Below are 13,685 nucleotides of genomic sequence, written 5' to 3'. Positions count from 1 at the left end.
GGTGTTCCCCTTCCTATTTGCGATTTGCATCGTGATGTAGAGTTGCTTTGTGACCGCGAACGAGGTTGCAAAGCAATTCGCAGTTAGCACCCATTTCAAATGGGTGCCAACCCATTCGCAAAAGGGAAGGGACACCCATGGGACCCCTTTCCCTTTGTGAATGGCTCTGAAAAAATGAAACAAAAAACAGACTTTAATGGGCCCCTCTAATGGAGCTATTTCTGTTCTGCAAAGAATCTCGCCCTGATGTCCTTGAATAGTTAAACACATTATTTTAAATACCGTTTTCCATAAATTTATGTTTAATCTGGGTAATGTGTGAGACTCTATAACAGACATTTTGCAGAGAAATGTTGTGTTTATGTTCATGAAACATCCATAAAAAAGTTATTTTAGTGAGCTGCTGCTAGGTTACAATATTAAAAACACATCACAATCCCCGAATATTAAATGTCAACACATTTAGAATGTGGACGAGTGTGGCTGTGCACTGACAGCCACCTGGCCTAAGAGGACATGAAAGGGCTGAAATTGGATCATTAATTCAAAGCTGTTCCGAACAGGGCCCCCAACATACGTTTGGCCCAGGGCCCCAAAATCCTTTATATGTCCTTGCCTTACGCCTGTGTGTGTCAGCACACGTGTAATGCATGGCCTAGCAACGCCCTCCACCTGCATTGTGGCTGGCCTGTCTGTTTTTGAGGTAGGCCCGGGAGGACTTTCCAAGTAGGTCTTGCACGCTTCCAGACGACATATGTGGAAGTGTGTCTGGGGCTTTGGGTATTACTGGCTCACGGATTTCTTACCCAGGGGCATTTTACTTCCTGACTTACGTCTGCAATTCATCGTCACCGTATGTGTCCATGCAGAGGCGTGTTCAATGCAAGCGTGCATCTGGGAGTCTAGCAGGAAACACAAAAAGAGAATCTGATTTTTCACTAAACCAGTTAAGTTTCTGGTGCTTGTGGTTCCGGGATTAGTCCAGGGTACACTGAACTGTCGTGGCTTCAGGGCTCCATTGCGCAGTCATTAGACACTGGGACGAATCATTTGCGTTGCACTTCTCACTAGGCACAAACCTCCAGTGATGGTGTCAGGGCGAGGATGAGAGGTAGAGGCAGTCCCCGCACCGCGGGTTTTCCCAGTGCCGTGTATGGCCAGTCCAGTTCTCTATGGCTCCAGGCATCACCCCATCTCAACAGGGTGCGTACTCACCCGACTGAATGCACACCCCCAAAAACAAAATCGGACTAGAAATGGCCTGAAAGCCATACCTCAGACTAGCGACAAGCGCTACAATGTCAAACCAATAGCAGATTGGGCGCTACACAAGAGTTACACCTCCCAGCCATCGCAGGGTCAGTCAGGGATGGATGGGAGCGAAAGAGCCAGGCGCGTGACGTCAGAGATGTGCAGGCGTCTGTAAACTGCAGCTATTCCCACTAGACCCATGCACAGCGCAGGTGTGACCCCGACAGCTGAGCGCTGCACTGTGCACGGCCGGGTGGCTCCACTGGCAGCATTTTTGCAGCCCGGGCACATCGGGAGCCACCGATGCACGTGCACACAAACCCCTTATCGGCTTAGTTACACAGCAGCTGCTGGAGTGAAAACCGTCTGCAAACCACGTTCACGAAATACAGATAATAAAAAAGACGCTTCAATCCACCGTGATCAATACGAGAAAAATTAGCAGAGCAATATAAAATGCTCCGCTTCTTACTTTTAATGGCTGAATTACTAGGTGGCTTAAGAGCACACGCCCATGTGCAACCACTTAATCAAAAACTTGATTAAACCTAGGAATATGAACAAGATACAGAATTCTTCCACAGGCAAAAGTCAGGATGTTTCCTGATAGCATTGATTACATGGGCTTTTCACAACCGAGGCATGTTTTATGTTATCGACCCCTCTGACCTCCTGATTGCCCAATGATTGCCCTTTGTGTGATCCTGTCCTGAAGTGTAGGCGACCTCAGCAGCAGGAGTCACACTTTTCTTCATTTGAGTTCTAACCCACACAACAGTGCTTAATTTGAGCCGGTCGTTTCCGGTGTGGGGCACCTGCACTTATTTTTGAGGGCCAGCACTTAGGGCCAGATGTATGAAAAGTTTTTGCACTCGCAAACGGTGCGAATCGCAAAAATCGGCCTTTTGCGAGTGCAAAAACGTGGTCTACGATGCACGAAAGGCATTCGCAGACCAAAAATAAGAAATCGCAATGTTTGCAATTTTTTGCGTTGCAAGCTGGTTTTGCGAGTCGCATTTTGCGATTCGGTATTTCCAGTAGGAAATTGCGAGGCGCAAAATGCGATTCGCAAAATCCAAATCGCAAAGAGATGCATCAAAAATTCGCAAATTGCGATTTTTCGCAGAATGGCATTTTGCACATGCAAAATACCATGAACTGAAACCAGGTGGTAACCAGGTGCAACCTATATAAAGAGGCCCAGAATGCCTCAGACTCTTTTCCACAATGGCTGCACTCTACGTCATGGCGAGGAGGATGAGGATCTTGGCAGGTTTGAGAGGGAGGAGGAGACAGGAGCACATTTTCAGAGTACGCATTACACTTTTTGACCTGACAGAGGAGGAAATATATGAGAGGTATAGGTTGAACGAAGCCATGATACTTGACCTGATAGCTGAGCTACAACCCATACTGCAGCACACAACACATAGGACTCATAGCATACCCACCCATGTGCAGGTATTATGCTCCCTACACCTACTCGCCTCAGGGAGCTAACAAGGGGTCATTGCAGCAGCTGGAGGGGTCTCACAGAGTACCCTCTCCAGATTTTTTAATTCTTTCATCAACGCCATGCTGAGCAAACTACAACAGTACATCAGATTCCCCCACACCCCACAGGAAATACAGCAGGCAAAAATAGAGTTTTACCAGATAGCACAGTTCCCCCACGTCCTAGGTGCCATAGATGTCACACATGTGGCAATATGTCCACCATCAGCCACAGAGTATGTGTACCGAGACCGTAAATACCAACATTCCATGAATATTCAGGTGATATGCCTCCTATATCATAACAGATCTCGTGGCCAGGTACCCAGGGAGCACACATGATTTGTACATCTTTCGCCACAGCTGCATTCACACAAGACTGCTAGCTGGGGAGTTTGGTGAACGATATCTACTAGGTATTGTCCCTCTGTACACTGGCGCATTTATGCCGTTGTGACGTCAGATGGCTCACTTACTCATTATACCCTTTGTTTCTTCCAGGAGACAGTGCCTACGCAGTGCGCACCTACATGATGACGCCCTACCTCAATCCTACAACACCAGCTGAACGGAGATACAATGCAGCACACAGGGCAACCCGCAACGTGGTGGAGCGCACATTTGGACTGCTGAAGAGTCGCTTCCTGTGCCTCCACAAAAGTGGAGGGGCACTACAGTACAGTCCAGAGACCACATGTAGAATAGTGGCTACTTGTGCAATCTTGCACAATATAGCTACAACCAGGGGCATACCTGTAGAAATCAGTGACACTGAATCAGATGAGGATGACGATCCCATACCACCTCTACAGCCAGCAGACAGGACCAGTGCAGCAGAGGGAAGGCAGAGGCGTGCCGACATCACACACAACCATTTCAGACGTGAGTATGAATGACACAAATCCACTGACAACTGTACCTGTAGTGATATACATTTATTACCTTACGTCAGGTAATGTATGAGTGAGTAATAAATGAAACAGGTGATGTGACAAATGCAAAACAACTAATGACCAGAGTAATGCACTATTTCCTCATAGTGGCAACAGCAGTCTAATGGCAGCAAGAGTAATTTTTTTCTCCCACGCACACCACTCGGCTGCCCAGTTACGTCACTGGAACCTCTATTGTCCGCCTCAGTGGCAGTGCTGTGCCTGGCACTGCGCCATCTGGTGTCTGCTGCTGGTACGGCAACACTGCTGAGGCTGGAACTGTCCTCGGTGTCCCCCAGTGCTACCTCACTTGGAGTGGCTGATCTTTGTCCCATTATGTGTTCTATCACATTCGTGATCTGAACAAGTCCCTGGACAACGTCCCTGCTGCTATGTGCAGCCTCCACTTGCGCAGCCACTGCGCGACGGGCGATCAATGCAGTGGAATTTGCCATCCTGTTAGAGGACCTGCAGTAGCTGCCAAACATTGTGCGGAATCTGTGCTCCTGTCTGCGCCAGCTAACCCTCTCATGGCGCAGCTCCTGGCAGAGGTCAGTGACAGCACTTGTAAGGTCTCTGGTGTCCTCTGAAGCCTGCACCTGTCCCTCACGCAGCTGTACAATATTGCCATTGAGTGCGTCCAGTTGGCGATGCAGGCCCATCATGTTGCGGTTGTGTTTGCGCAGGTTTCGGTCTCAACTAAGGATCCACTTATTTTGCAGACGCTGCTGCTGCAACATAGCAGCTTCAAGGCCCCCGAATAAAGAGGGACCCTCACCTGCCTCATGATGTTGTGCCCGGGACTCCGTCGCAATCCTGCGTGGTGCTGTGGTTGGCTGACCCCTGCCCTCCGGAATCTGGCTGCGCCTGTCTGGTGCTGATGGTGTGCTTGGCCCTTCCTGCTTCTCATCAGAGTCGCTGCTGAGCTCTGGCCGTGGCAGTGCCCTGGGCCTGCTTCGGACAGTCGACATGTGGAGGGACTCACTGGTGTTTGAATCTGAGGGCTGATGGGTGTCTGTCTCTCCTACACATGTAGATGGTGTGGCTGCTGGGCCTGGCCCACCTGCAACAACAATATGCAGCATGTCAGTTCTGTATGTAACATTATCTGTCAGACAATGGCAATAAAGGTACAGGTACTGCTCTACACGGTGTTGTGTGTGTTGTGTTACTTTGGGTGTCACTATACTTAATTACATTGTTGTGCTACTTTCAGTACTAGTTTGTGGACTGCCACTCCCATAATGCATTGTTGTGCTGCTTCTAAGATGTGGACTGGACTACTTCACACACTGCTTCACATTACATGCTAATTCCTAAGGGGCTTTTGTGCATATACATAAACAATATAGCGCCTACCTTGGCTGGTACTCGGTGTGCCGGAGGTGTCGATGTCTGTGACCCCATTCACGGCTTCAGGAAGGAGTGTGGACTCCACTAGGTCCTCCAATGCTGTTGCTGGTGCTTCTGTTGGTGGTCCGCCAACTGTACCCCTGGCCTCTGCAAGTCTCCTTTCCACCCTCTCCTTTGCACGGGAGCGCAGGTCGTACCACCTTTTTTTGATCTCTTCGATGGAGCGCTGTGCCACTCCAATGGCGCAGATTTTGGACTGTATGTCCAGCCATAATCTCCTCTTTTCACTCTCAGGCACCTGGAGTGAGCTTTTTCCGAACAGGCGTTCATGGCTCCTCACCACCTCCTCAGTTAGAACCTCAAGCTCCTATTCGCTGAATTTCAGCTTGCGCTTCCTTTCAGCCTTCTCCTGTGCTTGGCCTGGGCTGTCCATCCTGGCTCAGGTGTTCTTGCTCCTTCTGAGTGCTGCTCTGGTGGCTGGGCTGCTCTCTGTCAGGATGCTGGTTTGGGTGTGGCACCTGAAACTGCCTGGGATGACTCATTTCCTGCTTGGGGATGTCATCAGGCTCCTCCAAGTGTGCATTCTCGAACTTTCTCGCATTTTGCAATTTTTTACCGAATCGCAAACAAATTGCAATTTGCGATAATGCAAATTGCGATTCGGTAAATGGGCCTCGCAAACCACAAATAGCGATTTTTAAGAAATCGCTATTTCCGATTCGCAATTTTGTTACATGGCCAATTGCGACTCGGAAATAGCGATTTCTTAAAAATCGCTATTTGCGAGTCGCAAACTCCAGTTTTCATACATATGGCCCTTAGTTTTCTGCATCAGGCATTTACCGCGAGCAAAAGAAAAGACACATAACGGAAAGAAGGAGGAAGAGAAGAAAAAGCGTCACAAAGGGAAAAAGCAGAAAGCTGCAAGAGTGAGCTGAAGGGGAAGGGGGTGTCTGTAAATGGATTAAAGAGGCCCGAGATCGTTTCAGGATTACGCTGCCTTACACATTTAATTACATCAACCAAGCATGTTTCAAAGGAGAGCTCTGGACACCGGCACGTTTCAATTGACAAATTAAACAATGCCACACACCATACTGAGTCTGCTTCCTTACCAGTCCTCAGAGTTGGAAGGACAGACATCAACTAGTATAGCCATGGATAGCAGGATGGAGGTCAAAGGCTTGGTGATCCTGTTTCAGCTAGTCCCTGGTGTTCTGATGTGTTCACACCCATGACTGGGGCAAGTGATTGATGATGGTTTCTTCTGAGGGGCTGCTTTTTCAGCAGTGGTTGGCTTCATTTTAGTGTTAGGCATACCCCATCGGATAGCTAGTCAGCTCTTACCAAGAAGAAGGACAGAAACTCAACCAATGCTCCTGCAGGGGCGAGGAGCATGTCCACCTTAACTAGGAGAGAAGGGATACTGGAAATTGTATTAACAAAGGCAGTAGGTCTGGCTCTTGTAGAGTATAGGTGGAGTTTGTAGAAAGAACCAAATGTGATTAACGTTGCTGTGGTGCCTCTAGGATGCAGAACACTGTGCTGGGCTGTGGCGATGTGGTATCCCCAGGATGCACAACACTGTGGTGGGCTGTGGCACCACTATGATGCAGAACACTGTGCTGGGCTGTGGCGATGCGGTATCCCCAGGATGCAGAACACTGTGCTGGGCTGTGGCGATTTGGTATCCCCAGGATGCAGAACACCGTGCTGGGCTGTGGGGATGTGGTGTCCCCAGAATGCAGAACATTGTGCGGGCTGTAGCAATGTGGTGATCCCAGGATGCATAACATTGTGCTGGGCTGTGGTGATATGGTGACCCCAGGATGGAGAATCGTGTGCTGGCTGCAGTGCTGTGGTGTCCCCAGAATGCAGAACACTGTGCTGGGCTGTGGCGATGTGGTATCCCCAGGATGCAGAACACTGTGCTGGGCTGTGGGGATGTGGTGTCCCCAGAATGCAGAACATTGTGCAGGCTGTAGCGCTGTGGTGATCCCAGGATGCATAACATTGTGCTGGGCTGTGGTGATGTGGTGTCCCCAGGATGGAGAATCTTGTGCTGGCTGCAGCGCTGTGGTGTCCCCAGAATGCAGAACACTGTGCTGGGCTGTGGCGATTTGGTATCCCCAGGATGCAGAACACCGTGCTGGGCTGTGGGGATGTGGTGTCCCCAAAATACAGAACATTGTGCAGGCTGTAGCAATGTGGTGATCCCAGGATGCATAAAATTGTGCTGAGCTGTGGTGATGTGGTGTCCTCAGGAGGGAGAATCTTGTGCTGGCTGCAGCGCTGTGGTGTCCCCAGAATGCAGAACACTGTGCTGGGCTGTGGCGATTTGGTATCTCCAGGATGCAGAACACCGTGCTGGGCTGTGGGGATGTGGTGTCCCCCAGAATGCATAACATTGTGCTGGGCTGTGGAAATGTGGTGATCCCAGGATGCATAACATTGTGCTGGGCTGTGGCGATGTGGTGTCCCCAGGATGGAAAATCTTGTGCTGGCTGTAGCGCTCTGGTGTCCCCAGAACGCAGAACATTGTGCTGAGCAGTGGCGATGTGGTGCTCCCAGGATGCAGAACACTGTGCTAGGCTGTGGCGATGTGGTGTTCCCAGGATGCATAACATTGTGCTGGGGCGTAGCGATGTGGTGTCTCCAGGATGAAGAGCATTGTGGTGGGCTGTGGTGATGTGGTGTCCCCAGGATGCATAACATTGTGCTGGGCTGCAGCAGTGTGGTGTCCCCAGGATGCAGAATCTTGTGCTGGCTGCAGCGCTGTGGTGTCCCCAGGATGGAGAGCATTGTGCAGCGCTGTGGTGTCCTCAGGATGGAGAGCATTGTTCTGGGCTGTGGTGTCCCCAGGATGCATAACATTGAGCTGGGCTGTGAAGCTGTGGTGTCCCCAGGATGTAGTGCATTGTGCTGTGGCACTGTGTGCCCCAGGATGGAGAGCTCTGTGCTAAGCAAGACACTTTAAGGACAGTGCTATGGTCATTGTCCCTACGGCTCACAAACCATCCACATGTTTTGGCTATAAAACTACAATGTGTCCCACAAACTGACCCGTGGATTTTAATACTGTGCCAGCTGTGCCACTTGTTACTGTTAAGCCCATTAGTGTCCCCTGTGAAAAGGTAATGCTACTATGAGAGAGAGTTCACTGAACAAAATGCAATTATTGTAGTGCTAAGCGCCATTGTTGCCCATGAAGCTGAACCCCTTGATATGTCATCCATCTGTCACTGAATGTGTCTGTGCTGAGTGCTTCACGAGTGCCCTTCCTCTTGTAATTATCCTCTCACTGTATGCTGGATGTGATGTGAAACCTGTCAGTGGACATATCCCACCTATTTCAAAAATAACGCAGATATTGTCATCTTTCATCCTTCCAGAGGAAGTAATTGCTTGGGACGATTACCCATAAACCCTCGCATCTGTGGTAATATTCTTGCATCAAGGACAACATAGCCACACTGAGGAGAGCTGCGGCTCCTTTAAGAGAGAAGCATTCATCAGCAGATGGCCTACATAGAGCAGCAACAGAGGGGCACCGCAGGATTAGAGTTGAGAAAGGTCACGTGTATGACATTCAAGCCTTTTGTATACACTGAAAGACTTTACAGTGTCATTAATGCTGGCTTTTGATGAGTTAAAGGTAAACAGCACAGGTCGTGCTGTGGTATATTTAGCTGAATGACACCCCATAGGATGTATCCAGGCCAAGGGTTGGCACCCACTGGCAGCAGGGATTTGTATCAGGATTTTCCTACCGCCTCCCCAACTATGGGGATAGTCTGTTTTACTCTCACACATTAATTATGAAGTGTCCTTATTTTTAAACTAATACTATCACAAGAGAGAGAACATATATGACTTAACACACCTAGGGCCATATTTAAGAGTCCGTAGCGCCACCATGGCGTAATGTTTCTACCGCTAAGGCGGAGCTAAAGTGGCTTTTTGTACACACCATATTTACAAAGTGGCGAAATGCATGCATTGCGCCACTTTTCAAACCCTTCAGCCACATTATGCGTGTGCCGGGGATAATGTATGCAAGGGGGGCGTTCTGGTGCTAGGAGGCTAGCAAAAATGGCACAGTAAAATTTAAAAGATTTCACTGCACCATTTTTTGTGCCATTTTTAACGCCTGCTCAGAGCAGGCATTAAGTGGCGCTCCTATAGAAACCTATGGGCCTCCTTGCACTTTGCTACACTAGTGTCAACATTTTTGATGCTAGTGTAGCAAAGCGGCACAATAGCGTCAAAAATGTTGAAAGAGGAAAAGCCTCCCAGGATTGTTAAGGTGCATGAAGATGCCCCTTCCTGCACAAAAACAATCCTGTATGCAACACAGGCACCTTTGCACCATGGTGCAAGGGTGCCCGCTTTGGCGCTAGACAGCCAAAATGCCAGTAGCGCAAGGACAAAGGCATGTTCTTTTAAATACGGTGCACTCCTGCCCTTTCCCTGTCATGCACTGCAGCACAGCAAGGTGACTTGCTGTGCTCTTCTGTTGCATCACTTTCTAATAAATATGCCCCCTTAATGTGCTTGGGTGCGCTCTAGGCTATTGACTGTCCGTATTTCTTCCTTTGCAAAGTGACAGTGATAAAGGAGTGATATCGAAATGATTGAGTATTTCAAAAGCTTCCTGGTGCCTAAAACTCATTATCTAGAGAGCCTTATGCCGCCCTCACCGTATTAAACACCAAGGATGGATTCAGTTAAAAAAATCATAAATAGATGTAGTCGTAGGCGTACACCTACACTCACACCGTGCACTGATTTCCACATCTCTCCCTGTCTGCAGTGCTCCACTATTCTCTGCAGAGCAGACATTTCATATTTTTAAGTGAGGGAAATGTGAATGTTCGATTTTTTTTTTCACTTCCTGGAAAAAAAAAATCCACACAGAAAATCCAACCCCCTGCACGCCGTGAAAGGAACAACCTGTCGGGGCATTATTCCACAATAATTGCATTGCTTGTGGCTGCTTAGAGGAGATGTAAGCTTAGAAGTCAATCAATGTGAATAAGAAGTTACTATTTTGACAGTGCCCACCACCAATACCACCTCCCATCAGGCTCTCAAGAACTCAAGAAAGCATATATTGTCCTGTCTTCCATCCCACATTTACCACTGTGGTGAAACTACACTTCTTGCCTGTGGGAGCTGTTTGAGGGGAAACATGAGACCGTCATGAGAATCTTTACATCTTGTAGCAGGACTGCCGCTCGTATGGCTAGTGGGCTACTTCTGTGCTTCAGTGGCCATTTCGCAGGAGTTAAAATGACGCAGGAGGCACAAATAACCTTGGAATTCTGAGTCCCTCCACCCATCATCTCCAGGATTACTAAGCATTTATCTTGCACTTATTTTTGTGATACAACAAACAGCTGTTCTAAATAGCTTACTGATATTAGCAACTCAGAGTGCACGCCTGTACTCGAGTGAAAGGCACTGAGCCAACTGAGGCCCTCAGCAGTGCTTAATTTGTCAATAAAAAGGTGCCGGTGCTCAAAGCTCTCCTCTTAAACACGCGGCTGCTGCAATTAAAAGTGCGAGCACATAATACTGATGCAGCGTAATCCTGAAGCCACCACGGATCTCCTCAGTCTATTTACAGCCACTCCCTGCCCCTTCAGCTCACTCTTGCAGCTTCCTGCTTTTCGCCTTTCAGACGCTTTTTCGTTTTTCTCTTCCTCCGTCTGTCCCACGTGTCTTTTGCTCGCAGTAAATGCTTGAGACAGAAAACTAAGCACCGGCCCTCAGAAATAAGTGCCGGTGCTCCACACCGGAAACAACAAGCACAAATTAAGCACTTGCCCTCAGTACGAGTGGGCCACTGTTTGATGTGATAATTATTGCACCAAATAAAATCTGACATTGATGCGTTGCCCTTAAAATGGAGCACACATTTATGGCTAAGTCAGGCAGAGCAGCAAGTCGCCTTGCTGCGCGACAGGGAAAAGGCAGAAATGCGTGATGTTTAAAAGACTATGCGGGGTTCCTACATTTGTCCCTGCACTGGCACTGTATAGTGCAAGGGCACCTGCATTGTATGGCAACAATCCCCTGAGGCGAATTCTCTTTCTATGTGTGCTGCAGAATGAAACACCCATGCAACACCCATGAAAAACGTCTTCCTGGGGCAAAGTAACGCAACACAGAGATTTGTGCTGCAATGCGTCACTCCAGATTTAGGAAGCCATTCAGGGCCAAGCAAAGGTGGCCCTGCGTTGCTTCATAAATCAAATTTTTCGCTTGTCTCGCAATGGAACTCCCCTTGAAAATATGCATGGGCATATTTTCAAGGGGAGTTCCATTATGCAGGGGCACATTTTCAAGGGGAGTTCCATTGCCCTTGCACCATACAACGGGGTGCAAACGCGAGGCAAGCCCAAAATGTGATTTATGAAGCCACGCAAGGCCACAGTAAGCCTGTATGCTTACTGCATGAAAAAATCCCATGCCCTGCTATTTTTCTAGCATCTTCCCTCTTCAAATTGCAGACCTGATGAAGTATAAGGCTGAGTGCTATATTTATCACACTCTGTAATTACTAGGTGCGATAAACATTGTCAACACTTCTAATTGCAATCCCTGTGCAAACAGGTGTCAGTGCAGGGATCACATTTTAATGAGTCACTCCTAAGGAGGCCCTAAATGTGATGGAGCAGCCTCTCCTGAGAAGTGTCTAGAGGTACAAATCTTCATCTTTTCTATCTTCGTTTAAGACCACCCTCAAAGAATGATGCAGAGTTTTGATTACAAAAGCCGTAGTAGAAAACATCAATTCCAAATGACTCCAAATCCATCTAAAACACTATGGACCTGATAACAAGATACCTGATTGAATAGGTGGTATTTAATGCACCCAATAAAACCTGACGTCCCAGGGTTTGGAATTTATCTCGTGCAATAAATAGCACCTATTTCATCTGCTTTTGCTTCAATGGGGAATAACATGAGGCTTTTGATGCCTGCAACACCAAAATCCATGTCAAAATAAATATTGAGCCTTTTCTCAAAGTTAAATTCTGTCAGGATTGACCTGCAAAAACTTTGTATAGCGGTACTTGCAAGTGAGTTACAACAGAATGCTTGCAGATGGCCTGACCACAGGCAATAGGTTGGGGTAACATTGCGACATATTGTTTTTTTTTTGCCCTCTATGCCACCTCAGATTAGACCCAGGCATATGAAAACTAGTCTTTCTACTGGTCAAGAAGGAAAAGTCCAAACTGCCAAGCCCAACAGGTGAGAGGGCAGGAGAAACATCACTTCATCAATTGTGGCTTCTGAAGAGAAGGGATCTGCGATTAAGGGTCTTACACTCCAAATCTGCAAATAAACATGATGTTTCCATCCATACCAAACTCCGCCTGCCAGACCACTAAATATGGACAAGGTTCTCCTTTCGAGTAATTGGCTCCCATAGACAGTGCTATAGTCAGTTCACTATCAGGCCATTTGATTGGACAGCTGGCGCTCAAAGATGCTTGATCGCCTCAAATAGCAGTTGGCCGATCTTTCCCATGGACCGTGTTTTGAGTAGGGGTGCATGAAGTTGTAAACTTTTCTCAGAAACTTCAGGCACTTCTTCAATAAACTACAAAGAATGAGAAGTTCCATGCAAGTTGTATTTTTGAATGAAAATTTGGACTTCAGTGAGCATTTAGAGTGCAGGTGTCTTATGTGTTGAGTCACTCAGAGAAAAAGCTGAGCAAGGTATTCACTTACATACAAAATGCTTACAAGTTACTACTGCGATCTAACACTCGTGATAGGAAACTAAGCGAGTCTTAAGAATTATGAAAAGTGTGAAACTCCACGAAATACTATTTGGCCAACAAGGGACAACTCCGCAAGTCAATGTTGGTGTCTTGGAAATCTCCTAAACCTGCAATTATGATCGTATACCTGGATAGATATCCAGTCTAATAGCTGAATCCCCATCCCCATTTTTGGTAAATTGCACTATTCGTTCATAGATGTTGGCATGTGTTGTTGATGTAACTTCTAGGATGTGTGATGGGGCTAAATTTACCCAGATTAGGAAGATGAATTAGGAAATTTGTTGATACAAGGCCGAAAGAGGAGTTTTCCTCCCCAATTCTGGTTTGACCCTATTGAGGAAACTACACACATTTAAAGAGAGTGTGGGCTGGAATGTTTTCTTTTTTCCCAGGTGGTGAAAGCAGAATCCTGTATTCACGCCATTTGTAGATGGCTAGTGATGTTTTTCAGCATCTATGACCGACCTGGCATCTGTTGAACTGCCAGCAAGCATTAAGTCCATATAACTTAAATCCAGTATCTGACATTCTTTGTGATAAAGCTTAATATAAGGTTCATGAAATGCACTGATTTTAAGACTTCTGGTCGCAGACGGGAAGAGTGTCACATTTCTCTACTGCAGAGGTCTTCAAACTGGGGGGCAGGCCCCCCTAGGGGGGCCTCAAGTGATCGCAGGGGGGGCGCCAGACTCCCGCCAAAAGAAGCATTACACAGATAACAGGCCTTTGTTTTAAGCAGAAGCATGTTATTACATCTTTAAAAAGGTAACAGTACTTAACTGCAATGTTTAAATAGGTCTATATATATGTTAACATTGCCATCTTTATACAATAATTCTGAAAAATTCTGAGG

Source organism: Pleurodeles waltl, chromosome 1_2 (assembly GCF_031143425.1).
Source record: "Pleurodeles waltl isolate 20211129_DDA chromosome 1_2, aPleWal1.hap1.20221129, whole genome shotgun sequence".
In the NCBI taxonomy this organism is placed as follows: domain Eukaryota; kingdom Metazoa; phylum Chordata; class Amphibia; order Caudata; family Salamandridae; genus Pleurodeles; species Pleurodeles waltl.
Note: the sequence above shows the minus strand (reverse complement) of the source record.